Raw genomic sequence first — 25,978 nt, 5'->3', positions numbered from 1 at the left:
GGGTACTAGATTCGCTGTGGACAGGACATGAAGGTAGGTGTGAGACCAGGGAGTAAATAGGAACAATGAGGGGTGGAAAAAAGGAGGAGCAACTAGAGTCAAAGTTCATGCTGACTTATACGAAAGTGACCTCATGAAACCTCACACTATGTACAAAGACTATATGCCTTAAATGAACACACAAAGAAAAGAATAATTCTTAAAAGAATTTAAAAAATTATATAATTATGGTTTTTTTCCTCAATGCTCTTCTACTATCTACACACTACAGAGTTAAATAAATTGCAGCTTAGGACCCAAAAGGTTTTTAACTTGTCATCAAAATGTCATCATCTTTTTTTTTTCTCTTTAATTCTCAGAGTTATCGAATCTAACTTTCATCCGATCTTAATAGCTCCAGGATTACATTTAAGAAAAGCATACTTATCCAGTAGGAAACCTTCAGTGAAGCCAAGGGAAATTTCATCCCTCCTCCCTCTCCTTTCATTAAGTTGGTTCCCTTTTCACCAGCTAGTCCATTTCCCTTTTAACAGACCCTTTCAGCCTTTGAGGTGTGCAAATTATTATTTGGTATCTGCTCAACTCCAATACTACCGCAGGTAGACAGAGATCTACACAGAAAACTACCCAGCTTTCATGGGGCTGTCACACTTAAGAACAACCAGGGTGTAAGTAAATCAGAGGATGAGGAAAATGGGCATCAGAGACCTACAAAGAATGAGATTCTCAGGGTTCTCTTCTGTCGGGGTTCTCTTTCTGCCTTCTCCAAGCTAACTGTGTTTCAATGAGATGAAAGCACACGCACACATTCATGCACACTGTACTGACACACATACACACTCATGCACTCATACACACACACATACAACCACATCAGAACACCCCATACCCCCCCCTCAATACACATACGTAGACTCCACACCACACTCCTTAGCCTGAGAGACACTTATCTATTAATGCTCCTTGTAGGACTTTTGTAGACTCTTCTATGTAGCTGAATTCATTACATTTCTGTTGCTGTGATAAAACATCATGGCAGAGACCACTTATAGAGGAAAGAGTGCCCCAGTAAAGGGGAATGCCAGGGCCAGGAAGCAGGAGTGGGTCTTTTTGGATAGCATTTGAAATGTAAATGAAGAAAATATCTAATAAAACTTGTTTTTGGAAGAAGAAAAAAAAGAGGAAAGAGTGTATTTCGGTTTATAGTTGTGCCCAAGGGAAGAGAGTCTGTTGTGACAAGAAGGCATGGCAGCCATCAGAAGTGTGATACCTGGAGCAGAAGGTTGAGTGTTCATCTCTTGAACTGGGAACAGTGTGAGTGTTTAAACTCTTAAAGCCTGATCCCCAATGACAGACTTCCTCCAGTAAGACCACGCCTCCTAAACCCCTCTGAACAGTGCCACCAGCTAAGGGCCAAATGTTCAGTTAGATGGGCTTAGGGAGGCATTCTCATTCAAACACCATAGTAGCTTTCTAGTGGCTGGTGCAGGCTTATACTGATTATTTGAATCTGTCTCTGTAGGTTATGCCTACTGTGTTTCAGATGATTAAAAAAATCTCAGTGGCCAGGTACTCCAGTACCACTAGACAGTATCCTTAAGCACTCCAGTACCACTACACAGCATGCTGGGCATACCTTCCTAGCAATTCCTGATGCAGCTCTGTCTATGTGTCCATATTCATAGAGAGGCAGTCTACAACCTAAGCAGTCTTGGGTGAACACATGAGAGTGATCACAAATGTTTCCCCTCCTCTTCTAACTTAGTTGTCTTGGGTCTGGTCTCTGAAAAACCAGGTGGACAAAATCATTCTAGTGTCTTTCTCACATCCGGTGACATTGCTGCCCATTAAATACAACCATAGAGTAGCTTTGTAAGCCATGGCAGCGCTATGTTACACAGCACAGATGTAAAACTAAAGGTTCACTAATCTGAATAAACTTAAACAGAACATTCAGCTATGTCCATGGCCGTGCCAGGAGAAAGGAGACTTTGTGTCCGTGTCATTGAATAATATCAAGGGCAGGCTCTTTTATCGAGATGGCAACTGAGAGGGTTTTGTTAGCCCTATTCTGTGAACAAAACACTTAAGAGAATGTATGTATACAATAGTTAAAAAGAAGGGTTACTGACACAGATGCCAATTTGGTGGGGCATATGGAACATTTACACTTGCCTTTTTCTTGCTTGCTTGCTACAGCTGGTGCTGATTTAGTATGTGAAATTTTACTAGCAGGAGTGCTAATCAAGACAGAGATTCTGTAAGGGTTTAGTCATTTATGTTGGGGAAACTACAGAGACCATTAAAAAGTAGAAGATCGTCTTATGGAAGAACATTATCATTATCAACCCCATTTTTAAACCAAACAGACACAATGGTACTGTAAGTGTCACTTTGCCAGCCGAAAGAGTCAGGATGCTTCCTGGTAATGTTTAGAGAGAATGGCACCCACAGCTTCAAGTTTTGATAAAAAGCATGTTCTTCAAGTTGGGTAGTGTCAGAGACACTCAGAAAGCAAGCAATTGAGCAGTTAGTTGTTTAACTTTTCAGTCTGATTGTTTAGCAAAGATGTTTTGTGGAAACTCAGTTGTTTGAAGGAGCAAAATTTGATAACCGCACAGATAGAGAAAGCATTTTCCTGAGTCACCTGGGGAAGTCGGCAAAAGATACAGTGTGTGCAAAATTTGCTTCCCCTGCCCCCCGCCCCCCTCCCCCATCCTACCTGAATACAAAGTTTTACAATAGGAGGCATTTCACATGAAAATTCCACTGGCTGCATAAGAGTTCAGAGGAAAATTAAGCAAAAAAATATCTTTCCTAAGTAGCAACAGAATTGTAGTGAGTCCATTAAATATGTTGTGCAGGTGGCCTGGCGGAGCTGGAGACCGGAGCAGCAGCTACCAGACATCTGCTGCCTGAGGAAACTTGCGACGTGGCAAGTGGTGTTTGCTGCTCCCGGTGGAAGGGTGCCAGCTGCCCACGGCTCCTCTGCTACAGATGAACAGAAAGTCTTGTGGGTGCATCCGTGGACGTGTGCTTTGCCCATCCTCCACTGTCAGAGAATTCACATGACAAGAAGGGGCTGTAGACAAAGCAAACTTGGAGATTGTTGGGTACTTCAAATAATCCAAAGTGCTCTATCTGTCAGAAGGAAAGTGGACACGTGCCTGTGATCAAATCCTTTTAAATTCTATTTTCAGGATTAATTCCTATTACTTAGTATGAGTTGTTTTCTTTTTCTTTTTTTCTTTTCAGACTCATGATTCAAGTTTTAAACATTCTCAGAAAAAAATATTTGAAGAAAAGTTTGGCTTGCTAAAGTGTAAGCAACAAATTATTTAATTATGCAATAGTGGATAGTTAGAAGCATTTAAGACGTCTACTTTGCCTTAGAATATTTTGATATAAATAGGGCACCTTTAAAGAATGAATATACATTATGATTTATAAATATCAACGAAGGTGGACCAATAGAACTCACTTCTTAAGTGAATATTAGGACAACCGTTAAGCTAAAACCAAAGGAGCAAAAGATGGCACAGCCAGACTGCAAGCCTCGTCATCCTACAGAGTACCTGAGAATTGGGGAATCTCTTATTTTCTCAGACTTTAATAACTTTTCACACACACACACACACACACACACACACACACACACACACACTACAAGACAGAACAACAACAAGAAGCTCTACTACAGCAAAACAAAAGAACCATCACCAGCTTAGCTATTTAACTCAAATGGGAAGAGTTGAAGAATTCTTCTTAAGGACAAAAGAAAAACAGTGTGCATAGGTTTTATTGCATTCAAATCTGAGACACTGGATCCTACCCTGTCCCTTTTACAGTATTGCCTGAGAAGTGAAGTTTCAGAGGAAGAGGGCAACAGTAAATCACATAGTTTGGGTGCTTAAACACATTTGAAAGAGAAACTAATAAATGTATCTTTAAAGAAGAAAATTAGATAGGACACGAATTTTTCAGCCATCATTAGGCTGCACATATATCCAAACATAAACACGTACATGCATTGCATTTAAAGTGGTGGGCATACCCAAGCCATAGTAGATAGCCTTTTTAAGGGTCCTCCTATGCAGTTGAAAGAGATTATATACTTCTGGAATTTCATCTCATGAATATGACTTGAAGATTTTCTCAATGAGGCCACCATTTATGCAGCAAGCCTTGGTCCTAGGTTGGGAGGGGTGGGTATACCCGTTACTTCCCCTTAAAACTGTTCAGTTACCTAGCAGTCTCTTATTCTACTGTTTATACTTCTGACTAATAAGGAAAATAAAATCCCATATTTGAAAAACAAACAGGTATTCTTTTCCTGTATGATCCAGGAGGTTAGTCAGCTGGAGAATAATTTATGAGGGTTCACAAACTGCGAGCAGTGACGGCGAGCATATGGAGGGTTTGAACTGTGTGCAGGTCAGCTCTCACAATGTCTGTCTGTCATTTTTAGCATCCAAGCACACGTGTTAAGGGGTGAATTCAATGCAAAGAAATCATTTGGAAAATCCTTACAAATGTTATTCAAAAAATAATAATAATAACTTTTACCATACAACCCTGGTTGAGGCAATCTTACTGGATCCAGATCTTAACTGTAGAGAACAAACCCCCGGAAATGTATTGTTGCCCTTTTTTTGTTCAGCTAGGAAAAACTGGATAGTCAAATATTCCAAACAATCAAAATAATAAACCTGTGTATGAACACACAGGTGCGTGAATGCTGGCATTCACTTGATGAATACTTTCTCTATCTGTTACCTCAACTGGTATGTTTGCCACCATTTTGATGAACTTTTTTTGGGGAGGGCCACTTCTCTGTTTCTCTCGCCCTATTAGAGAATTTTTGCATTGTAAACCCAGTAATTTCTAATATGAGACACAAATGGCGGTTAGCTCACAATATTCACAATTAAAGAAGAGTTCCTGAGATATGCAGGCAGCAGGCAGAGAAATATATGAGGGAAAGAGGATGAGGAGAGAGGAGATCTGAAATATATGAGCATTTTAAGAGATTAAACAGAAAACAGCCATGAGGATCAGGCAGCAAAATCAACAAGTGTCCCGGAGTGGGTGAAGCACTCGCCTTATGTGCTGGCAATGACAGGGTCTGCCTCGGTTTTGAGACTCTTTATTAAGTGCGGGTTCTGAAGAGATTGTGAAGCAAAGCATGGAAAGTTAAGACGTGCTAATTCTTTCTCTGGGGTCGGAAGAGTTCAGATCATATACAAATTTCAGTTCACAGTGACAAAGGGTGCAATGATATTCGAACATTCGAGTTTTCAAGATTAGAATGTTCTGTGTAGCCTGACGCTAACGGCAGGAGGTGGAACACTTGGGAGGCAAAGGCAGAGGCAGGCGAATTTCTGGGTTTGAGGCCAGCCTGGTCTACAGAGTGAGTTCCAGGACAGCCAGGCCTACACAGTCTCGAAAAAAACAAAACAAAACAAAACACCCCAAAACAAAACAAACAAACAAACAAAAAACGAGATTCCATATGATCAAGAGTGGAGGTCAGGTAGTAGGACCTGTCACCAGGAGACACAGTTACCATGACAAGTAACATCGTAATGGCAGATTAGTGCAGGATGGCAGGCCATAACGTGGGTTTGCTTGTCTAAGGTAAACCGCTGCTGCATCACGGTACAAGCAAGCACTAGCTGTAGCTTAACATACATGGAACGTGATGAAGTCTTAGCCACCCCTGTAAGTGAGCCACCTAGACCTGCAAAAGCTCAAAGGAAGGGAAGCAAGAGCAGTGCATGATGGGAAAGGACCAACTCAGTGGCTATTGGCCACTTCCTCAAGGTCATCCACTGCTGTGTGCGTGGTAGTTTGCCCTGTTAATCTTCTTCATACATTTTTGGAAATTCTAACCAATCAGAACCTGAAGACTCCAGCTACATCGAAATGCCTAACCATCCATAAAAACAATGTTGTCCTTGTAAAGGATGATTTTCTGAGTTCTTTTCTGTGTGATCTAGGGTTTTTAGAAACTTCTGACAAATTACTTGGCCCTATGGCAGATCACGTGTATGGGTTATGCATATGTAATTGTGTATTTCAGACATGATAATATTTTCAACCTTGATAACGGCTCAGTGATGACCAAGGTTGCTGGAGTAGGTCATGAACCATGCCAGCTGGCTCTGCAGCCAATTTCTGCCGTCCGGCCTTAGCTGAGCTTGCCTTTTGCTTTTGGCACACTTTTTATTTGTCTCTGTTTTCTTCCCTATTGTATTTCTCACAGCTACACTTTCAAAAGCCTCAAACCCTTTGCATCTCAAGTTCAGAATGCTGTTCCTGCCCATTTCCAGTGGAACCTGCTTCTCAGGGATTGAAGCTCTGCATACTCTGACTTCTTAACTCTTCTGGGCTTGGGGTTCTTTCTGTCTCCTAACTCCTACTGTCCCTCAAGACAAGGGTACTCCCAGGGGGCAGTTCTCATGGTCACTATTGTCTTTCTAATAACAAGAGACACTCAGAAGATAGCAGCAAGAGCCTCCCCACCCCCATCAGAGGTTCACAAGGCTTCTAAACATCACCGAAGTGGAAAAACTCACCTCTTTCTTTCTTTCTTTCTTTCTTTCTTTCTTTCTTTCTTTCTTTCTCTCTCTCTCTCTCTCTCTCTCTCTCTCTCTCTCTCTCTCTCTCTCTCTCTCTCTCTCCCTCCCTCCCTCCCTCCCTCCCTCCCTCCTTCCCTTCTTTCTTTCTTTCTTTCTTTCTTTCTTTTTTTTTTTTTTTTTTTTTTTTTTTTTTTTTTTTTTTTTTTGTGTGGTTTTTCGAGACAGGGTTTCTCTGTGTAGCCCTGGCTGTCCTAGAATTTACCTTGCAGACCAGGCTGGCCTTGAACTCAGAAACCCGCCTGCCTCTGCCTCCCTGTAAAGGCGTGTGCCACCACACCCTGCTCACTTCTTTCTAGTGAGGTTGCCTTCTACATGAAAGAGTAGTCTTCCTAAAACAGGTGTGGTATAGTTTTTTACTTTTGTTTTTACTTTTTCCATCATGGATAAAATATATCTCAGGGAGAACATTTAAAATGCAGTGTGCTAGGACATTTATAATAGATGATAGCATTTGCAAACTATAAAATAATCGCTGCTTAGAGTTGGCCTAAGACATCCAGCATTCCCTTTACTTTTGAAAGTGTTTTTGACTTCCTGACCAGTTATCACCTCCCTCCTCCAGCTCATTGCATTGTCTCTCTTGTTCCCCAATGGAACCATTACCCTGTTCTGTCAACTGACTCATTTTCCTTAGGGTCTACTATGTATATTAGTATTTATAAAGTACATGTATATACTTACTAACTTATGTTGACATTGAGTGTGCGTAAGTTTAAATTATCATTCACAATATATTTCTAAGTCCAATTTGCGTTGATGATTGCAGCTGTAATTCCTGTTTTTTTTTTTTCAGTTCTGCATAGTATTCCATTTCACGTGCCTTCTACTTTATGCTTCCCTTACTTTCTGAGTAGGTATTTGGACTAATTTACTATCATAAGAATGTTGCTATAAATGCTCATGTGTAAGTTTCAATGTGCTCAAGTGTAGAGGAGTGTCTTACAGATTTCCCCCTAGAAATGATGCCTTCCAGAGCAATTGTACTTGTGTTCCAAAAGTAGTTCCTCGGCTCCTTCTAATCTATCAGGCTTCTGACTATCCCGCATCATTATCACCTGTACTATTACCAATACTAACACTTGTTAGACTTGAACTTTTAAAATCTGTTTGGATGGGACTCACATACCCAAGTGGATATAATAAATATTTTCTTGACTTTTGTTTAATTTTTTTTTTTTTGAGACAATCTCGCTATGCTGGCCTCAGCCGCTGGGAATATGGATGTATGCCATCTGGCTGCCTCCTCTCCCTTCCTCCCCCTCTTCTTCCTCCTCATTCTTCTTCTCTGAGATAGAGCCTCACCAGGCAGCAATGACTGATATGGAGCTTGTCATAGAGACCATGCAGGCTGACCTTGATCTCATAGAGATCTTCCTGCCTTTACCTCCTAATATATATATATCACTCCTGCCTTTAAGAAATATTTATTTGAAATTTTACTTATTAAAGTATGTATATACATGCACCTCTGTGTATAGGCACGTGCATGTGTAAGTACAAATATTCCAGATCTAGAAGAGGACATCTATCCCTTGGAGATAGACTTACAGGCAGTTCTGAGCCACCTGATGTGGTATTGGGAGCTGAAATTCAGTCCTCTGAAAGAGCAGTGTTTTAATCAGTGTCCTAAATGTGCACATGCATGCAGGTGCGCGCACACACACAAACATGCATACACACAAAATATAGTGGAGAGTCATAGAGGAAGGTTTTAACATCAACCCAGACCTCCATACATTTTTACACATAGACACATAAGCTCACACAAACATGTATATGTACACACTGTATAGGCACAAAGAACTAAATGAGAAAAAGCACAACTTTAGAGCTTTAGAAGGAACTTGAAAGGGATTAGGAAGTATGGCCATGTTGGAGGAAGTGTGTCACTGGGGGTGGGCTTTGAGATTTCAGCTGCTCAAGCCAGGTCTGATGCCTCACTCTTTTTCCTCCCCCCCGCTGCCAGTCAATCCAGATGTCTTTGTCTCAGCTACCTCTCCAGCATCACATGTCCTGCTGTATCACTGTTTGCCTTTTTCCTTTGATTTTGTTTTAATTTCAGGTATGGAAAATGGGGCTGCTTCATATTGTCCAGAGTAGCTGACTATGGTTTGCTTAGTGCTCTAGCCTGGCTGTGATATTGCCAGCTGCAGATAGTTTCTGCAAATGTGTGATGTTTGGAATTCTGGGGACTTTTCAGAGGGTCTATAAATGCTAGGGCTCCTGAGAGAGATTGGTGAGTTGTTGATCGGTTGCTGTTTGTCATGGTCTATTAAGTAGTTGTGCACAAAGAGGAGACAACAACAGGAAGAAATTAGATATCCTGCCATCAAAGATCAAACTTGACCCAAGGAACTAGATGCCCCTAATCATCACGAAGTAGTCTAAGGATACTACCACTCCATTTCCCTGCTATCCTATATTCTCTGGCTCCTACTTACTATTAGGACATTGAAATAGTAGAAAAGGGGTGAAGAAGGGTGGAAGAAAGAAGACACAAAGTAGACAAAGACCAGCTACAATAGGCTGTGATCCAGATAATGCAACAATAGCTGTCTATCAATGGAAGGCCTAAGTATCCAGTAGTCTTCAGTCTACAAGGTTAAATGTCTCATCTGGTCTTTAGTATATGTCAGAATCCCAATAATTAGGCTCTAATGCCAGTGAAGGAATGGAATTGCTTGTGAGGTGAGAGCAAGCAGGCAAAAAGCCAAAGCTTTCTTTTTCCATATCCTCTTTATATAGGTTTCCAGCAGAAGGCATAGCCTAGATTAGGGGTGGGTCTTCCCACCTCAAAAGATCTACATTAAAGGCTTATCTTCCCACCTCAAAGATCTGTATTAGAAGTGAGTCTTCCCACTTCAAAAGATTAAATTAAGAAAAATTAATTACAGGTGTGCATAGTCACTTGGTTTTAGTTAATTCCAGATGTAGTAAAATTGACAACCAAGAATAACCATCACAGGCAGTAACTATCCTTTATCCTATAGCACTGGAGCTATAGGTATGTGTAGTCATGGGATATTTTATGTGGGGGATGGTTTGGTGAAGACATGAATAAATATCTACTCATCTTAGACAGAGGACTAATGACAGACCAAAGTAATGATATTACCAAACTCCACATTGGTGAACCAACTCATTTGACTGGTATTACTTATAGGAGCAGAAATAACTCAAAGGCAGCTACATCATCCAAGCCCATGAAAGCACAGGTGACAGCTTATGAAAGCTGAAAAGCTCGAGTATACTAAACAACTTGGAGGCAGCTCCACTTTTTCAGGCAGTTCAGCTGGTCTCTGTTTCTTCAAGGTAACTTGGCTAGTCTGCAGTGTGGTTTGTCTGAGGGTGATTCTCAGCAGTTCTTAGTGTTTATATAAACATTGGGAGGGAGACTAGTAAATTTAATCAGTTTCAGGGACTTCCTGAAGCTACTAAGTTGTTTATTTCCTGAGTTTAAGGAGCTTCCCTGATAGGATTAGAATGCTTTTACCTCTTACTCACACATCTTGAGTCTTAGGAAGTTTCCTTTCAAGATGGTATGTTTTAGTTTCAGAGAAAATTGATATACAATAGTTATGGGATCTGAACCCAAGTCCCGATATTTGGATAGCAAGAACTCTTTTCTATTAAGCACTCACCCCAGCCTCTCCATTTTGCTTTTGACACAAGATCTTTCACTAACCTGGGACCAGCAACCTTCAGTAATCCATCTGTCTCTGCATCCTCAGAGCATGTACCTCATACTCAGCCTTTATGTGGGTGCTAGAGGTTCAAATTCAGGCCCTCATGCTTCTATCATACTTTAACAACGGAACTGTCTCCCTAACCCTTCACCTTGGTTCTTGACTCCACTAGTTTAGTTATTTGTTGTCTTTTTTTTTTTTTCATTATTTTTGAGATATTTTATGGGTAATGTTTTTGGTTGTCATTTTTTTTTTCTTTCAGCATGTTTAATATGCAAATGTGTTATTCTAGAGCCTGTGGCCTCTATAGTCACTGGGAAGAAATCACACATCTTATGATCTTATTATTTAAAAAAATTCTTTGTATATGATAAGTTGCTGTTCTGGAGCTGTATGTATGGGGCGGGGAGGGGGGCGGGGGGGGCGGGGCGGAGGAGGTGGGGGAAAGAGCTCAGAGTCAGTTCAGAACACATCCAGACAACAAATTCTCAGCAAATGAGAAGGCTAGGCTGACTCCACGGCAGGCTTCAAAGTAGCAGTTAAGAAGACCAGGGCTAAATCTCTTGTCTCCGAGAACTGGGCAAGTCTAGGTCTCAGAAGCTGCCCGGGGCGACTGGCCTGAAGCAAGGACAATGGATGTGTCAGCAGCAGTTTCCAGACTTCCTCAGCTACTTCCTCAATAACAGTCTCCAGACCTCGCCAGCAAGTGCCCAGCCCCCACACCTCAGTAATGGAATGTCCTGAGAGATGGACCCAACAGATTAACATAGAGGTCACCTATCCCAGAATTCTCCAATGTGCTTTAAGATCAGGCCTGTAAGCTCGCTTGGTTGTCTGTCTGTCTTGGTAATGGGGGACCCCAGCATGCTGGACTTCTGCAGAATGAAACACTCTTTGAATTTACATACTCTCTGAGTCCAGAGTATCATTCTTCAGTGAATCATGGACCGTTAAAAGAGAAAGATTTATTATTCCAGAGAGGCCATAGGGTGGAGGAAAGGTACCGCTGGATTGGGCAAAGGCAGACAGCGGGCAGCAGGCAGCAGGGTTTTTGTTTTGTTTTGTTTTGTTTTGTTTTGTTTTGTTTTGTTTTGTTTTGTTTTGTTTTGTTTTCAGAAGTGGGTTTTTAATGAGAAAATGGAAAATCTGTGCTAGGGTGAATTGGTAAGTCCTGAATGGCTAGCCTGTATGGCCAATAATGAATTTTGATCTCTGAACCTTGGTATTTAGTCTCAGGAATTAATCTCGGTGGCTAAACAAGGGTGCAGAACCTTGAGTGCTAGCTTTAGAACTATAATCTAATGTTTAGATGTGAGAGGGAGAACAGAGGTGGAGGGGAGAGGAAGGAGGAAAGAAAAAGGGGAGAAAAGGAGGGAAACTGATAGTCAAAGAGGGAGAAAGGGAAGGAGATAGGGAAAGGGAGATAGGGAAAGGGAGAGGGGGAGGGGGAGGGGGAGGGAGAGGGAGAGGGAGAGGGAGAGGGAGAGGGAGAGGGAGAGGGAGAGGGAGAAACCCTGTCTTCAATGCCTGGCCTGCTAGAGAGCTCTTCACTAGCTGCTTTCAAGGCTATCTTTGAAAGTTTGGCTCTAATGTCTCTTGGTACATTATCTAAGGTCTTTTTGCATTTATCTTGCATAGACCTCACAGAGACAATTGAATATGCAGGTTTATATCTTTCATCAAACTTGAGCTGTACGTGGCCTCTATTTACTCCGGTGTCCCTCTGTTCCTTTTTCTGCTCTGGAAATCTCATTTTGTATACTTAGTACCATGATGGTGGTGAAGGTCTGATCACTTGTTCATTTCTCCTCACTCTTTCTGCTTCTAGAATGACTCACCTTCAGCTTTCCTCACTCTCTTCTGTGATCCCTTCTGAGGTAGAATGCTGAGGATGTTTTTATCTTAGTCACCTTAATTTTCAAGTATACACTTTCAACTTGGTTTTCTTTGAAGCCATCCTTCTCTCTTCTGTCTCTTCTGTGATACTTTGTTTGTTGAGGCTCTAGTTGTCTCTCTTTAATCCCCTGCCCATGATCCTCTACTTGTTTGAGTGTATATAATAGACTTTGGCTAGCTTCCTAGCCAAGTTGCTAGGCATCTGTGTGAACAGTTTCTACTGATTTCTGTTTTAGTTTCCTGAGGATGGATAATATACTTCTTTTTATTTTCATAACTTTTTGTTAAATACTAGGTGATTCTAACACTAAATTCAGATTTTTCTCTCCCCCCCCCTCCCCCTCCCCCTCCTCCTCCTCCTCCTCCTTGTCTCCCCCCCCCCCCAATCCGGGCTTATTTCTCTTCTGTCTCAGGGGTAGTGGACATGTATTTGCTGAGTGGCTTTTACAAACCATTTTTCAAGCCTCCCCTTTTTCGTACAGTGTAGGAGTCCATATTCTATAAGCTCAGTCATCATATGTTTTAACAATGTAATCTTGGACACCTGGGCTTCCAAAAAAAAAAAAAAAAAAAAAAAAAAAAGAAAAGAAAAGAATACAGCTGTGGTGTGGTCTTTGTTGTATTTCCTTTGTATTGTAACCCTTCCCCCGTGCTTCAATTCTGTTACTCTGTTTAAGCCTCCTTCACATGTATGGGGATTGGGAGTTGCCAGAGGTGAAATCTTAGGTCTTCCAGGTCTTTATTGAGCATTCATCCTACCCCAAGCCCACACATGGATTTCTTGAGCCTCTGGCATACATAGAAGCGCTTACTTTCTTAAAGCTCTGCCTTCCCAGAGACTTTTTTGATCTATGTATTGATTGTCTTAAATGTTGTTTATTGCCTGCCCTAGGACACCCGAGCCAATACTGTGCTTTTACATGACTCATCAAAGCTGTCTGAGAAACCAGAAAAACTGAGTGAGTTGAAGCATAAAGCAACTTTTTGCACTGGTTTAAAAAACTATCAGACAGGTGGAGATCCACATAGACAATCACTTGAGAGTAAGTTCTCTGTTGCTAACTCTGGCACTGGGAAATAGACCTAAGTGTGCAGGAAGCCTGTGTGGGCATAGCAGACATGGAACATAACATCCATTCTCTTACCACAAAACAGCAGCCTGTTCCTTTCCCAAGATACTCCTAGATCGATTGATCTTTCTTTCTCTCTCTCTTTCTTTCTCTCTCTCTCTCTTTCTTTCTTTCTTTCTTTCTTTCTTTCTTTTTCTAAACTTAGTTGTTATTTTTTTTCTAGGTTTCCAAACCCTCCAGAAGTTGAATCTGATAGGATTTGCTTGCTTATTTTCTGCTCTAAGGAGGGGGGAGAGAACCGTTTATTTCTTTACTGTATGTTTGTCCATCGCTGTTACTGTATACTTTTGGTTTTGGTCATGGTGGTTATGAAGCCTAAAGCCTTGTCCATGTGAAGTAAGCACTTAGCTGCTTATTTACACGCCTAAGCCACTACATAATTTCTGCCTCACTTTCCCACATTGATTTAAATTAATTTTTCAAGTTCCATGAAAAAAAATCTGTTTCCAATAAAGCTTTTTAATTTTGAGATAATTATAGATTTACATGTGGAAATAATAGAGTCCGTATGTACCATCTATTCAGCTTCTCTAATATTTATATTTTTCAAAGTACAGTACAAATCACAACCAGAGTGCTGACATTGGTACAACTGAGAGACGAAACATTCCATCACTATAAGAACCATTCATATTGCCTTTTATAGCTATGTGTTTCCCTGCCGTGATCCGTTAAGCCCTGGACAGCCACTAGTTTGTCTTCTGTTTCTATAAATCTGGTATTATGTAAGTGTTGTAGAAATGGAGCCATGACATGAGTGACCTTTGGGCATTAACATTTTGCGTGCAGCATCATTCTCTGCAGATCTATTGACATTGTTTCATGGTGACAGTCTATTTATTTTATATTGTTGAGTAGTGTATGTTCCATGGTGACCGTATCACAATTTATTCGTATTCACCCATCAAGGGCACACAGACCGTTATTAAACGCTTGTATGCAAATTGTAGTGTGGACATATCTCATTTCTCTGGTATAAACATCTAGTAAAAGAATTGCCACATTGTATGACAAATGTATATTTAGCTTTTAAATAAATTATCTTTTTTTTTTTTTCCCTTAGAAAGGTTGATGGTGGAGGTTCTTAATTTTCACTAGCCGTCTTCATGTGCCATCTCAGTCAGAAGATGTGGGAACATTGAATTGTGAGTAGGTGAGAAACAAAGGCCAGGTTTCCATATGGCAGCCATTGCTAACACAGAGGGGTCAGTCTAGTGTTGTTGGTGGGATGAAGCTATAGCCTTCTCATTTTTCTTTGATACTAGGGCTCACGAATACTGAATTGCAGCTGAGCTAAAGTAAGCAATTATATCCTCAGGGTGGCTCTTGCTGAGAGAGAGAGAGAGAGAGAGAGAGAGAGAGAGAGAGAGAGAGAATGTATATGTGTCTATAAAATTTTCTGTTGTTTAAGTGGTTATTATCTAAAAGTATTTTATCTTGGTAGTCTGTGTATTTCTTTACCATTTTTACTAGAAAAAGTAGATATTTGCAGGACTTTTTTTGTCTATAAGAATTGACATTAGCATTTGATGTGTTCATCAGTTCTAAGTTTGATATATAGAAATAAAGAAAAGACCCAGGAAACATAACTACTTCCTTTTCCCCTCATGGCCTGTGGCTCTTCTCCACTCTACTTGTTTCCCTCTAAAAATGACTATTTATTGATTATTTGAGGATTTGTACGAGTATGAGCTTATACAAGTATGGAGAAGTACATCTTAGGGCTGGAGAGATGGCTCCATGGCTAAGTATGCACTGATTTTGCAGAGGATCTGAGTTTTACCCCCCCCCCCCCCCAGTACTTATGATGGGATCACAATTGCCTGCCTGGGACCCAAAGACTTTTTCTATACTCTACAGGCACCTGTATTCCACATGCACATAGCCCTCCCACCCCATATCATGCAATTAAAAAATGATACAATAAATATAAACTGGTTTTGAAAGGAAACTGCATCTAAACATTTTTTTACTGGAAACCCAAGTTTTCCATGAACTGTTCCCAAGAACAATTGTTTGTAATATAAAAGTCCCAACGATATTGAACTAATTTGTTAATAAACATAGTATATCTTTGCATTTAAGTAATTTCCCTTTCTTACAAATTTTAAAAATTATATATCATTCCTGGTCCAGGCTGATTCAAGTTGAACTTAGTCCTTTCCTTCCTATCTCTTCAGACTATTCTCAGTCTTGTAGCAGCCTGTTTGAGGAGCCCCTCCCTCCCTCCTTCCCTCCCTCCCTTCCTTCCTCCCTCTTTTCCTCCCTCCCTGCATTTCCTGGGTCCTCAACCTTTTGGTGCAGACCCATGGTCCCCCAGGCCTTTCATTCTTGTTTCTCCAGTTTTATTTTTAGTGTTAAACTTACATGCCAGAACCCCTCCTCCTACCCTGTTTCCACTCACTTGGGACTCTGATTCTTTGTGCAGACTCCAGTCCCTTTAGCTCTTTCCTGGGGTCACTCTAAGCCTTTCTTCCTGCCTATTACCTTTCTGTTACCTGCAGACTCACTGTAGCACTCTCCACCAGTGACCGACTCCATAGCCACCACATAGGATTAAGAGAGGACAACAGTAATCAGAGAATGACTTATCCAACAAAGGTAAGACCAGATTGACACCAAGAAATACTTTAAGCATCATAACTCCAGATCCCTAGATCCCAGTGAAAAAACACAAACATGAACAGTTAAGACAGAATGTCTTCTCAAGAAACCTGTAATCCTATTGCAGTTTGCCTTGATAAATATAATTTAGTTGAAGCAAAAGATGAGAACTTCAAAATAGAAATTACTAATATGTCTAAGAACCTTAAGAGAATATGAATAAATCCCTTAATGAAGTCTGTGTAAACAAGAACAATTTAATGAAATTAAAAAAAAAAGAAACATGGAAGTAGAACTTAACAAAGAAATAGAATCACTAAAGAAAATCCAGGCTAAAATAATACTTTAAAAGAAAAATTCAGGATGTCAAACAAATGCCTCAAAGGTAAGCCTCACCAATAGAGTAAAAAGCATTGAAGAAAGAATTTGGGGCATTGAAGATAAGGTAGAAGAAATGGATAACCCAATCAAAGAAAATATTTAAACAGAATAATCCAGACACAAAACACCCAGCAAATCTGGGATACCATGAAAAGACAATAAAAGAAAAAAGAAAGAAAGAAAACAAACAAACAAACAAACAAAAAATATACACTATAGGAATAGAGGAAGGAGAAAAAACCCCAAGTAGAGGCACAGAAAATACTTCCAACAAAATAACAAAAAAAATTCCCAACCTAAATAGGTATCTATCAAGGTACAAGAAGCATGCAGAATACCAAATACAAAGGACTGGAAAAGAAATTCCTCATACACATGATAATCAAAACATTAAAAGTACAGAATAAAGTAAGAATACTAAAAGCTACAAGGGAAAAAGACCAATTAACATATAAAAGCAGATCCATTAGAACAACACCTAGCTCTTCAATGGAGATTCTGAAAGTCAGAAGGGTCTGGACAGATATCCTAAAGATTCTGAGGGACCACAGACATATTATACCCAGAGTATTATACCCAGCAAAACTATCCATCACAATTGCTAGAGAAAGAAAACCATTTCAGTCTAAAACCAAATTTAAACAATCCCAACCTAATAATCCAGCTCTATGAAAAGTGCTAGAAGAAAAACCTGTGTGGAGATGTTAAGTATACCCAAGAAGACACAAGGAATAAGTAATCCCAGAACAGTGAATCAAAAGAGGGAGAGGGGGTAGAAATTCATGTCATAACAACAAAATAGCTGAACTCAATAAACACTACTCATGGATAAATCTCAATATCAATGGTCTACATTCCCCAATAAAAAAGATAGACTACCAGATTGGATTAGAAAAAAGTTTGATTTTTCTGCAGCATTCAAGAAACATACCTCAATCATGAGTAGACATCCCCAGTCATCATGAAGTTGGGTGGATAGGGAAATAAGAAAAATCTGAGAGGAGTTGAGGGAGGTAGAAAATATGATCAAAATATATTGTATGAATGTTTCACTAAAAAAGAAAGGAAATGAACATTAAAAATTAGGTATTAGCATTTCTGATGAGTTAGGATAGCTATAGTTCTTCCTTCCACTTCTTGTAACTCTTATTTTTCCTTATCTTACTGTGAGAATTTTTAGTAAAACTCTGAATAGAAGTAGTGACAAAAAGAAAATTAGACTTATGTATGAGTCTAAAGATAGCCTCATGGTTATTGTAAGTTCCTTTGTAGTTATTTATCAGGTAAGATTCTTCTAATCCAGGTTATAGAATCAAATATAGATGATGCACAGATTTTATATATAATTTATATATAAATTTTATGACATACTTCTATTTCATCTAAAGGGGTAATATTTTATGTCTGTGTGTGCAAATTTGTATGTACATGTTCTCGTGCATGTGGATGTCTTTGTGTAGGATAGAAATTAATGTTAGGTAACTCCCTCTTTCACTCTCCAGCTTGGTTTTTGATTCAGGTTCTCACTGAATTGGCAGTATACCAATTTACCAAGATTGTCTGGCCAGAAAGCTCCCAAATCTTTCTGTCTCCAACTCCACTGTGCTAGGAATATAGATGGAGCATCCCTGCCTCCACTACCCCTGCAGTGGGATTATAGATATATACCACTGTGCTTGGCTTTTTAATGCAGGTGCTGAAGATCAAATTGAGTTTTTATACTTGTGCAGTATGTACTTTATCAACTGAGGAGTCATCTAGTCCCCCCAAGGGTAAATTTAAATTTTTTCATTAAATTTTTATAGTGGTGAGATAATTTAAATTTTCTAGTGTTATATTTTTATCTATGTCTATATCTATATAGTGTCCTAATGTATACCTCTAGTATAATTGTAATTTGGTAATAATGTATTTTATTTTGCATATATCCCTGGATTTAGTTTATAAACAGTTTGATATTTTTCATCTATTTTCCGAAACTGGCCATATATTTTTTCTCAATCTGACTCCAAATATGTCAGAAGGAATATATTATTCTCTTCAAATATGTCAAAGGACCTTTCCTTCTCTTTCTTTTTAAGTTTTTATTTTATATATATATATATATATATATATATATATATATATGTACATATATATATATATACACACACACATATATGTATATATGTGTGTGTGTGTATGTATGTGTATTTATATATATTTAAATCTTCACCAGACCTTTAATGACTGGGATGAGTTTAGTCTGGTCACAGGGACAACAGAAGTGGAGAATGTAGTAGGTGGTCTGAGATTGTTGCTAGGGACAGCCATCATAGCACATATAGCCTTCATTTTTTTTTGGTAGTCATCTCCTCTCTCTCTCTCTCTCTCTCTCTCTCTCTCTCTCTCTCTCTCTCTCTCTCTCTCTCTTCTTTTCTCCTAAAGTTTAGAGATGTCTGAGCTTTGGTTTGTTGGTAAAATATATCAAAAGAAATGTTTATCTAAATAGGAGATTTTATTTTATTTTTTCTTTTTTTTTATTACGTATCTTCTTCAATTACATTTCCAATGCTATCCAAAAAGCCCCCCCCCCCCCACACACACACACACACTCTCCTACCCACCCAATCCCATTTTTTGGCCCTGGCGTTCCCCTGTACTGGGGCATATAAAGTTTGCCTGACCAATGGGCCTCTCTTTCCAGTGATGGCCGACTAGGTCATCTTTTGATACATATGCAGCTAGAGTCAAGAGCTCTGGGGTACCGGTTAGTTCATAATGTTGTTCCACCAATAGGGTTGCAGATCTCTTTAGCTCCTTGGATACTTGCTCTAGCTCCTCCATTGGGGGCCCTGTGATCCATCCAATAGTTGACTGTGAGCATCCACTTCTGTGTTTGCTAGGCCCCGGCCTAGTCTCACAAGGGACAGCTATATCACCGTCCTTGCAACAAAGGCTTGCTAGTGTATGCAATGGTGTCATCGTTTGGAGGCTAATTATGGGATGGATCCCTGGATATGGCAGTCTCTAGATGGACCATCCTTTTGTCTCAGCTCCAAACTTTGTCTCTGTAACTCTTTCCATGGGTGATTGTTTCCAATTCTAAGAATGAGCAAAGTGTCCACACTTTGGTCTTCGTTCTTCTTCAGTTTCATATGTTTTACATATTGTACCTTATATCTCGCTATACTAAGTTTCTGGGTTAATATTCACTTATCAGTGAGTACATTTCATTTGAGTTCTTTTGTGATTGGGTTACCTCACTCAGGATGATGCCCTCCAGGTCCAACCATTTGCCTAGGAATTTCGTAAATTCATTCTTTTTAATAGCTGAGTAGTACTCCATTGTGTAAATGTACCACATTTTTTGTATCCATTCCTCTGTTGAGGGACATCTGGGTTCTTTCCAGCTTCTGGCTATTATAAATAAGGCTGCTATGAACATAGTGGAGCATGTGTCCTTCTTACCGGTTGGGACATCTTCTGGATATATGCCCAGGAGAGGTATTGCGGGATCCTCCGGTAGTACTATGTCCAATTTTCTGAGGAACCGCCAGACTGATTTCCAGAGTGGTTGTACAAGCTTGCAATCCCACCAAAAATGGAGGAGTGTTCCTCTTTCTATATAGGAGATTTTAAATGCCATTTTGTGTTTCTCAAGGGATTTCTAAGGTCTTTCAGGTCTTCTAGGTGTTTATAAGTATGCTATTTTTTTCACTCAACAGAATTACGTCTTTGGCTTCCAAACCAGTGCAATGCTCATTTCCAACAATCTTCTTATTCTCAAGGAGGAGGACAATTACCAGGCTACTTAAGTCATTCTGGAGGCAGTCACAATCTTTTTTACTACACCTGTGGAAATTCCTAGGTAAGCATTTGTCTCCCCAGTTGCAGTCTGTGAAACTACACCCGAATGGTCTGTAGCTGAAGCTCCCTTACACTGAGGTAAGGCAGCATCTCCAACAACATCCAGACCAAAAGGCTGCACTACTTTTCCTGAATTATCAGCACTAAAACTATGAGTGTGGTGCTTACATCCTAGACACCAGAGAGCTTTTCAACAATGCCAAGAACAGGACTACCTTTTGAAACATCTTGTATTCTTGTGAGAAGACAACTAGCATGGCCCAGGTGAAATTTATCCTAGTGGTGAAAAATTGGGCAGGAGCTTGAAAGAGTTGGTCACACTGTATTTACAATTAAGAAGCAGAGTGCAGGAACTAGGGAGATGGCTCAGTGGTTAAGAGTACTAGCTGCTCTTCTAGAGGTTCAGAGTTCAATTCCCAGCAACCACATGGTGGCTCACAGCCATCTGTAATGGGATCAGATGCCCTCATCTGACATGTAGGTATACATGCAGATAGAACACTTATATGCATAAAATAAATAATCTTTAAAAAGGAAGCAGAGATGAATATAAGTATATTTTAGTAAACATTTTTATCTGAATTATTCTCTTGGTTATCATTTACATAATGGCCAATATCCACTTATAAGTGAATATATACCATATTTATCTTTCTGGGTCTTTGTTACCTCATTTTGAATGATATTTTTCTAGTTCCATCCATTTTCTTTGAATGTTTCATGGTATTTTTTTATGATGCTATTTCTTAAAAAAGAGCTGAACACTCAATTATATAAATATTCCACCATTTCTTTATTCATTCTTCTGTTGAGAGACATCTAGGCTGTTCTCAGTTTCTGGCTATTATGAATAGAGCAGCACTGAACAAGGTCTTTGCGGTAGGAAGAGGCATCCTTTGGGTACATGTTCAAGAGTAGATCTTGAGGGAGATGAATTTCCATCTTTCCGAGCAGCCACTCTGACAGGTATAAGACGGAATTTCAGAGGAGTTTTGATCAGCATTTCCCTGATGGCTAAGGTTGTTGAACATTTCTTTGTTTCATAACTATTTGACTTTTTTCTATTGGGTAATCTGTTTAGTTCTATGTCCCCTTTTAAGTGGGCCATTTGCTTTCTTTTGTTTTTTGATATTTTGTATTGTATACATATATACACATATACATACATACATACATATACATATATACATACATATATATACATATATATATATACATACATATATATATATATATATATATATATATATATATATATATATATATATATACATCAGATGTGTAGAGGGCTAATCTTTTCCCATTTTGGAGGCTGCCACTTTTTCCAGATGTATGTGTCCTTTGCCATGCAGAAGCGTTTCAGTTTTATGAGGTCTCATTTATTCATTGTTGATCTTAGTGTTTGTACCGTTGGTGTTCTGTTCAGAAAGTTGTCTCTGGTACCAATGTATTTAAGGGTATTTCCCACTTTTTCTTCTATGAGATTTAGTGTATCTGGTTTTATGTTGAGGTCTTTGATCCACTTGGACTTGAGTTGTGTGAAGAGTGATAGATACGGGTCTATTTTCATTCTTCTACATGTAGACATCCAGTTTGACCAGCCCCAATTGCTGAAGAAGATATTGTCTTTTATCCAGAGTATATTTTTTGGCTTCTTTATAATAAATCAGGTGTGTATAGGAGTGTAGATGTATGCCTGTGTCTTCAATTCAGTTCCACTGACCAACATGTTGTGTCTCTTTTTATGTTAATACCATGCTGGTTTTATTACTATCGTTTTGTAATACACTTTGAAATCATGACTGATTATACTTCTGGAAGTTCTTTTATTATATAGAATTGTTTCAGCTCTCTATTTAGCTAGTGCCCCTCCCTCCCCCATGTGAAGCTGAGAATTGTTCTTTCAAGATCTGTGAAGAATCATTTTGGAATTTTGACGAGAATTGCATTGAATCTGTAGATTGTGTTTGGTAGGATTGCCATTTTTACTATATTAATCCTACTAATCAATGTACATGGGAGATCTTTCCATCTTCTGATATTCTTTTCAATTTCTCTCATCAAAGACTTGAAGTTTTTAATCATACAATCCTTTCATTTGCTTGGTTAGAGTGACCTTAAGACATTTTATAATATTTGAGTCTTCTGTGAAAGGTGCTGTTTCCCTGTTTTTCACCCTCAGTCCTCATATTGTTCATATATACAAGGGCCACTTTGAATGTTAATTTTGTATCCAGCTACTTTGCTGAAGTGTTTATCAACTGTAAGAGTTCCCCATTTGGAGTTTTCATATATATATATATCATTAGCAAATAAGAATACTTTGATTTCCTTCATTTCAATTTATATACCATTGTTCCTTCTCAGTTGTATTATTGTTCAGGCTAAGACTTCAAGTATTATATTGAATAGGTATAGAGTATGTGGATAACTTTGTCTTATTCCTGCTTATTCCTGCTTCTAGTGGAATTGCTTTGAGTTTCTCTCAATATGAGTTGATACTGGCTATAGGCTTACTGCAAATCGCCTTTATTATGTTGATGTATGTCCCTTGTATCCTTCATCTCTCCAGGACATTTACCATGAAGTGGTGTTGGATTTTGTCAAAGGCCTTTTCTGCATCTAATGAGGTGGTCATGTAGGTTTGGTCTTTCAGTTTGTTTATATGGTGGATTACATTGATTGATTTTTGTACATTCAACTATCCCTGTACCTCTGGGATGAAAGACACTTGATCATGTTGAATGATCTTTTTGATGTGTTCTTGGATTCAGTTTTCAAGTATTTTATTGAGTATTTTTGCATCTATGTTCATAAGGGAAATTGTTTTGTTTTGTTTTCAAGATCTTTATGTGGTCTAGGTAGAAGGGTAACTTTGGCATCATAGAACGAATTAGGCAGTGTTCTTTCTGTTTCTACTTTGTGGAATAATTTGAGTAGTCTTAAAGATTTAACTCTTCATTAACAGTCTGTTAGAGTTCTGTGCTAACACACTCTGTCCCTGGGGCAGAGAGTTAGGTTTTTGTTTTGTTTTGGCTTGGTTTTTTGTTTGTTTTGTTTTGTTTTTGGTTAGAAAGTTCAAATGATTACTTCTGTTTCACTAGTGGTTATATGTCTTTTTAAATTGCTTATGTGATCTTAATTTAAGTAAGAAAAATCTATAGAAAAAATTTCTTATTCTTTCTCATATATTACATTCCTACCACAGCTTCCCCTCCTTCCCCCTCTCCTTCCCCACCTCCTACCTCCATTTATCTTCTGTTTCCCTTTAGAAATGGACAGATCTTTCAAAGGTATCAATCAAACTTGGCATATCAAGTTACAATACGACTAGGCACCCCCCCCCCCCCATATTAAGGCTGGATGAGACAATAGGAGGAAAGCGGTTTCAAAAGCAGGCCAAAAAGGTTCAGGAAAGCTCCTGTTCCCAATGTTAGGAGTCCCACAAGAAGACCAAGCTACACACCATAACATATGTACAGAGGTTTTAGGTCAGACCCTTGCAGGTTCCTCAATTGTCAGTTTAGTCCCTATGAGCCCATGTTAGTTGATTCTGTGGGTTTTCTTGTCATGTCCTTGACCCTTCTGGCTCCTACAATTCTTCCTCCTCCTCTTTCCCAGGATTCCCTAAAGTTTGGCTGTGAGTCTCTGTGACTGTTCCTATCAGATGGATGTAACCTCCCTGATGAGGATATGCTAGGTTTTCGACTATGGATATAGAAGAAGAATATCATTAGAACTCATTTCATCGCTCCTCCATAGCTGGTGGGATTGCAAGCTGGTACAACCACTCTGGAAGTCAGTTTGGTGGTTCCTCAGAAAATTGGACATGGTACTACCAAAGGATCCAGCAATACCACTCCTGGGCTATGCAACTATTCAAAAACAATGAATTAATGAAATTCTTAGGCAAGTTGATGAATCTGGAGGATATCATCCTGAGTGAGGTAACCCAATCATAAAAGAACACACATGATATACACTCACTGATAAGTGGATATTAGCCCAGAAGCTCAGAATAACCCAAGATACAATTTGCAAACACGTGAAACTCAGAAGACCAAAGTGTGGATACTTCTATCCTTCTTAGAAGTGGGAACAAAATACCCATGGAAGGAGTTACAGAGATAAAGTGTGGAGCAGAGACTGAAGGAATGACTAGCCAGAGACTGCCCCACTTGGGGATCCATCCCATATATAACCACTAAACCCAGATACTGTTGTGGATGCCAACAAAAGCTTGCTGACAGGAGCCTGTCTCCCGAGAGGCTCTGCCATTGCCTGACAAATACAAAATTGGATGCTTACAGCCATCCATTGGATGGACACAGGGTCCTCAATGAAGGAGCTAGAGAAAGGACCCAAGGAGCTGAAGGGGTTTGCAGCCCCCTAGGAGGAACAACAATATGAACTAACCAGTACCCCCAGAACTTCCTGGGACTAAACCACCAACCAAAGAAAACACATGGTGGGACTCATGACTCTAGCTGCATATGTAGCAGAGGATGGCCTAGTTGGTAATCACTGGGAGGAGAGGCCCTTGGTCCTGTGAAGGTTCTATGCCCCAGTATAGGAGGATGCCAGGGCCAGGAAGAGGGAGTGGGTAGGTTGGTGAGTGGGGGGGGGCATGGGGGGGCTCGGAGAGGAAAACTGGAAGGAGGATAACATTTGAAATGTAAATAAAGAAAATATCTAATAATAATTTAAAAAAAGAAATTCATTGACTTTTTTTTTTTTAACCAGGTTTTTTTTTTTTTTTTTTTTTTTTTTTTACCAGTTTTGTTTGGTTTTATCCCAGGTCTCTGGGCTATCCACTATCTAGATCCTGGCTCTCCAGGTCATGTCAGGGGTGGGCTTCCTTTCCTAGTGTGCGTCTCAAGCTGGTCCAGTCATTGGTCAGTAGGCCACTTCCACAATTTTTGCACCACCTTTACACAGCACATGTTGCCGGCAGTTCAAAATTTTAGGTTGAAGCTTTTGTGTCTAGATTGATGTCCTACTCGCTCCACTGGAAGCATTGCCTGGTTACGGGAGATGGCCCCTTCAGGCCCTATATCCTCCATGACTAGGAGTCCTAGGTAGGTTCATCCTAGTAGATTCCTGGACCTTATTTACCGCACCCCCCCACCCCCCACTGCCCTTTTCTAGAGAGGTTTCTCTGTGTATCCCTGGTTGTCCTAGAACTCACTCAGAAGACCAGACTGGCCTCAAACTCATAGAGATTTGCTTGCCTCTGCCCAATTTAATCCAATTGCTGGCATTAAAGGAGTGCATCACCACTACCTGGCTTTTTGTTTTTTATTTTTAAAATTGATTCTCTGGGAAATTCACATCTTGCATCCCAATCATGGGGCTCACTTCCCGGGCCCACCATGACTGCCTGCCACCCTTGTGATCTCCCCCACCCCCAATAAAAATAAAAATAAGAGTAATTTTTTAAAAAGTCCAATTTGTGTTATCTATGTACTTGCTGGAACATGGTCAAACCCAGTGGCTTGCTCCTTAAATAGAGATCAGTCTTTCCCCTCCCACATCCCAACCAGAAGCCACCAATTGTGAAGAGCTACACTTCAGCATCCCCATTGCATATCTGGAGTCTGTGTTGATGTCTGTGGCCTGTGCTACCACCAAAAGCCATGTCAATGTCTGTGGTTTGGGCTTCAGTTGGAACTCACTTTGAGGTCCATAGGCTATGCTGCAGTTACCGTATTGATATGGGTGGCCTGTATTGCTACCTCAGGCTTTGGTGAGGTCTTGTTCTGTGTGACTGCCAAGGACCCCTCCTTGTCTG

The 25,978-nt window shown here is 39.7% G+C and overlaps 1 long non-coding RNA gene across 1 annotated transcript; it reads left to right on the top strand.

Moving 5' to 3' along the window:
- Nucleotides 1–14,428: 14,428 nt before the first annotated feature.
- On the top strand, nt 14,429–20,170 carry Gm39806. The gene is made up of 3 exons (XR_866184.1): nt 14,429–14,506; nt 15,858–15,954; nt 20,046–20,170. It is a non-coding gene; the product is annotated as a predicted gene, 39806 (long non-coding RNA).
- Nucleotides 20,171–25,978: the final 5,808 nt, after the last annotated feature.

This window comes from Mus musculus, chromosome 2, assembly GCF_000001635.26.
Source record: "Mus musculus strain C57BL/6J chromosome 2, GRCm38.p6 C57BL/6J".
NCBI classification, from domain to species: Eukaryota; Metazoa; Chordata; class Mammalia; order Rodentia; family Muridae; genus Mus; species Mus musculus.
The sequence above is the reverse complement of the archived record's forward strand: the minus strand, read 5'-3'. Positions and strand labels throughout refer to the sequence as shown.